Source organism: Hippopotamus amphibius, chromosome 4, assembly GCF_030028045.1.
Source record: "Hippopotamus amphibius kiboko isolate mHipAmp2 chromosome 4, mHipAmp2.hap2, whole genome shotgun sequence".
In the NCBI taxonomy this organism is placed as follows: Eukaryota; Metazoa; Chordata; class Mammalia; order Artiodactyla; family Hippopotamidae; genus Hippopotamus; species Hippopotamus amphibius.
In genome coordinates, this window is record NC_080189.1 from 53,757,755 (window position 1) to 53,762,950 (window position 5,196).

General features: G+C 33.4%; 1 non-coding gene across 1 annotated transcript; it reads left to right on the forward strand.

Annotated features, from left to right (window-relative positions):
- Nucleotides 1-4,509: 4,509 nt before the first annotated feature.
- TRNAG-CCC (transfer RNA glycine (anticodon CCC)) lies at nucleotides 4,510-4,582 on the forward strand. Its single transcript has one exon. It is a non-coding gene; the product is annotated as a tRNA-Gly (tRNA).
- The last annotated feature ends 614 nt before the right edge of the window (nucleotides 4,583-5,196 follow it).

Below are 5,196 nucleotides of genomic sequence, written 5' to 3' on the forward strand. Positions count from 1 at the left end.
CTTTTAGTTCTTTTTCTTGTCTGATTATTGTGGGTACGACTTCCAATACTATGTTGAATGGAAGTGGTGAGAGTACACATCCTTGTCCTCTTCCTGATTTTAGAGGAAATGCTTTTCACTATTGAGTATGCTGTTAGCTATAAGCTTGTCATATATGGCTTCTATTATGTTGAGGTATCTTCCCTTTATACCCAGTTTGTTGAGAGCTTTTATCATGAATCGATGTTGAATTTTATCAAAAGCTTTTTCTGCATCTATTTGGATTGTCATATGACTTTTATTCTTCAATTTGTTAATATGGATGGTGTATCACATTGATTGATTTGTGGATATTGAAAGATCCTTGTATCCCTGGGATAAATCCCACTTGATCATGTTGTATAATCCTTTTACTATGTTGTTGAATTTGGTTTGCTGATATTTTGTTGAAGATTTTTTGCATCTATGTTCAGCAGTGATATGGGCCTGAATTTTTCTTTTTTGGTATCGAGGTGATGCTGACCTCATAGAATGAGTTCAGAAGCATTCCTTGCTCTGCAATTTTTGGGGAATAATTTGAGAAGGACAGGTGTTAACTTTTCTGTAAATGTTTGGTAGACTTTACCTGTGAAGTTGTCTGGTTCTGGACTTTTGTTCGTTGAAATTTTTTTTGCTGTTATTATTACTGATTCATTTTCATTACTGGTAATTGGTTTGTTCATATTTTCTATTTCTTTCTGATTAAGTCTTGGGAGATTGTACCTCTCTATGAATTTTTCCATTTCTTCTAGGTTGTACATTTTATTGGTGTATAATTGTTCATAGTAATCTTTTTTGATCCTTTGTATTTCTGTTGTATCAGTTGTAACTTCTCCTTTCTCATTTCTGATTTTATTTACTTGGGCCCTCTCATTTTTATTTTTGATGAGTCTGGCCAAATGTTTGTCAATTTTATTTATCTTTTCAAAGATATCTTTCTTTGAAAAGAACTTCCACTTTTTTAAATACAAAGAATTCTGTATAGACTTTTTTCAGACGAATATTAAGAGAACATTTACTGGAGAATGTGCAGTAGCAGAGTATTTTTGAGTAATTATATACCTAATGCCACTTGAAATAAAAAAGGAAAGTGTGTGTATTTTCTTTCATTTAAGGGCTCATCTATCATAAAATGTATGGCTTTTTCAAAACAAAAGCAGTGGGAACATAAAGAAAAGTACCATGTTTATGCTGAAATACACATTTTCTTAAGAAAATCCAAAGGCTGTAATGCATTTAGTGGTTTGGTTTTTTTTTTTCGGTCTCACAATAAGAAAAAAATGGCAACTCAGCATGAAGTAATTACCGTATACCACATCAGATATGTTTCAGGCATTTTAAAGCTGTAAGTTTTCTCTCTTGTGGTCTATGGTTTCAGCTTCATAACTCCCTTTATGTGTAAAATTGGACAAGTCATTTAACCCTCTTCACCTCATTCCTCCATGTTGTAAATGACAATTATAAAACTCTATAGCATATTATCTATGAGTAAGCCATGCTATTATGTATAGAAATGCCCTTATTGATGATATTTCCTGCAGGTCTGTCTAAAGTGCTCAGTGAGTGACCTATAATCTAGCCCTTTGCTCAGTGAATGTCACTCATACCTATGGAGTCCTTATTAACATGGTACTGATTCTGCCCCTTAGGTTGCCTGATATTTATAATCAAACAGAGCCATCCAATTTATGGTTACTGCTTGCCACTCTAGTCTATTAGTGCCACTTTTATGAAATTTCTAGAAGCCATCTTAATGAGACCAAGTGATTCTTTTGTAGACTTTTAAGTCAAGCAAAATTTAAAGTTTCTCCATTGACCATGTTTAGGATATCCCTCTTTAAAGGATCACTCAGCAGCTGAGTGTCATCACTCACCTTTTGCCTTATATTAGTATCTCTAAGGGATTTTTTTTGTAATTTTGGACCTGCATCTGAGGTAGACAATCACAATGGCCAATGTGAATATTAGATGGAAACCTGTTGACTAATTTCAAAGACAATTTTAAGTTGCTGACATATGGCAGAAACAATAAAGGCCTGATGACAGAACTACATTCTTTTTTTTGCTTGTAACTATTCACTTAAGCATGTATTTTTTAACTACAAGGAAATAAATAATAGTAATAGTAATATAATAGTAAATAATATAATAGTAATATATATTAAAATTCTGTATGGTAGAATTATAATTATTCCATTGAATAAGTAACTCAGATTCATGAAGAATTTGTCATAGGCTTGATTTTTTACATAGTCATAGGTGGAGCCAGAATTATTACTGAAGCTAATGTTATTTTACACTTTTATAGCAGGTGGTAATATGCTCAGCACATTGCCAAACATTGGGAGTAAAATTTGACCTATTAAGAAATCAGAATATGACAGGTTGATGTATGTGTTTCTTTTCTGAGGTCTTTCAGATGTTGCATGTATGTCAGGTAATTATCTTTTTCATAGAAAAGTAGAGATTTCCTTATGAAAACTTTTAAGTTTCTTGAAACACCAAGAATATTTGGCTAATGTGTAAGTCTTAGTTTCTTGTCATTATTGCTGCATTTTCATCATTTTACTCAAGTAGGGGATATCAGACATGACTCTGGAATAGGAATGTATGTACTGCCTTTCGTTAGCAACATCATTTTTAGAAAATGCAGTTGTCATGTGCAGCACCCTCAGAAAGAAAGAAACATCATGAAGATGCTCTGTTTTATTCTTGACCACTCTGAACATCAGACTTCTACCTACTGTTTTCAGGTAGAGGGTCACCCAAGTCAGATATCCAGATATATCAATAATAGGCTCAATTCTCTTTCTTGGGAATTTCTTAGAAGAACAAAAATTGTAGTTGAGAACAAAATGTATTTAGGAATAAAACTATATGATCTTTAGTATTTAGTGATAATTTGAAAACATATGCAATAAAGTGTAAATGTTATAGAGCACTTTCTGATGTCAATACCCAGTCTTCCTCTTAGCTTTCAAATGTGGTACTACCAAAGCCATAAAATCTATTTTTTATAGATGGCATTTCTCCTTGTATTAATCTAGCCTTCTCAACCATGTATATATGTCCCATGTCATTGTACCACATTTTGATACTGTGATAGTCATTATTTGTAATTAACTCCTAAAAATTCTCATTTTTTTGCATTAAGAAGTATTCAAAGTTGACTCTAAACATCATAACTTAGATAAATTCTACATTGATTTTGCTCCCTACTAATGCTCTGCAAAATGCTGGCTGCCTGTTTTGCAGGATTGGCTTCTATCTGTCAGACTCTGTGCTTTCACTTTTTCTTAAATGCAAGCTCTTTTTTACCTTCTGATAGACAAATGTGACCAAGATCCTTTCCTTGGGAAATTTCCTTTTATGTTGAAATCTCAGCTGAGGAATGGATGCAAAGGACCATGTTGCTTCTGTAATAATACTATTAAAGACTATTGACTCCTCTGCCCTAGCAAGTGTTTCAGCAGTGTTACTGTTTAACATGCTATTAAAAAAAATTCTTTTTTTTTTTTTGGCCATGGGACATGACTTGTGGGATCTTAGTTCCCGACCAGGGATCGAACTCAGGCCCCCCTGCAGTGGAAGCATGGAGTCCTAACCACTGGACTGCCAAGGAATTTCCTAACATGCCATTTACTATTTTAGCAGTGTGCATTTCTCACCTTTATTTAGGCACTGATGAGAATAGAAAAGAATTCTGATTCAAGAAATGTAATAATTGTTTCTTAGGTTCCATTGAGGTAACCAAAAGCTCTCCTAGGTGTTTTACTTTCGTTATTGCCAATCCTCAAAACAAACTTTGGTTATAGTATTATTATCTCTAAGATGAATAAACAGCATCTCAAAGAGATAGTATGACTTGCTTAATGTCAATCAGCTGGTAAATGGCTGAATTCAGGTGTCTTAGCTCCCAGTTGAGTGGTATATAATTTTGCAAAATTTAAGATTTGTTTTATGGCTTTTGGCTTCATATATTTTGAAGCTCTGTTTTCAGGCACATACATATTTATGATTGTTATGTCTTTTTGATGAATTTTTCCTAACATTATCATGAAATGTTAGTCTTTATCTCTGGTCATACTCTTTATCTTGAAGTCCGTTTTGTCTGATATTAATATAGCCACACTAGCTTTCTTATGCTTATTGCTTGCATGGTATGTTTTGCCCTCTATTTATCTTCAGGCTATATATGTTTTTATATTAAATAGTGTCTTTTATAGAGAGCATACACTTGAGTCTTACTCTTAAAAAAATCTGTTCTGATAATATCTGCCTTTTAATTGGCATGTTTAGCTCATTTGTTTCTGTTTGCCTCTCTTTTTTTGGGTCCTCCATTCTTTCCTTGCCTTCTCTTGGATTATTTAAAGAATTTTACATACTTTATTAACCCTGGACTTTTTAAGCTATACCTCTTGCATTGTATTTTGTGGTTTCTCTAGAGATTCCCATATGGATTTACTTAGAAATAATACCGTATCAGGGATTTCCCTGGTGGTCCAGTGGTTAAGACTCTGTGCTCCCAATGCAGGGGGCCCAGGTTCAATCCCTGGTCAGGGAATTAGATACCGTAAGCTGCAACTAAGATCTGGTGCAGCCAAATAAATAAATAAATAAATATTTTTTTAAAAAGAGGGAAATATTGTATTATTTAATGTAAAATGTAGTAAATTTGTAAACTATATAGGTTTCCTCCCTCTCATCATCATCTATGCTATGGCTGTTATGTATTACATTTATATCATATATATGTAATATTTGTTTCAAACAATCCTATGGATTTTAATGTAGTGAAAAGGAAATGCAGCCTTTTATATTGGCCTCCTCCGCTTTGAAAAAAAAAAAAAAAAAACTTTTCTAGGCTTTTCATTCCTTGTTGAAGATCTGAGTTTTCATATGGTGTGATTTCCCTTCAGCCTGAAGGAAGCCCTTTAACATTTCTTGTAGTAGTGAATTTCAGCTGACAATGAACTTTCTCGGTTTTACTTTATCTTAGAGTATATTTGTTTTATTCTTGAAGAACATTTTCACTAAATATAGAATTCGGGTTTGGTGGTTTTTCTTTCAGTACTGTAATGATGCCGTTCCACTGCCTTTTGGCCTCGGTGGTTTCTGATGAAGAGGTATTAGTCATTCAGATTGTTGTTTATCATTTTTCTCTGGCTGCTTTCAAGA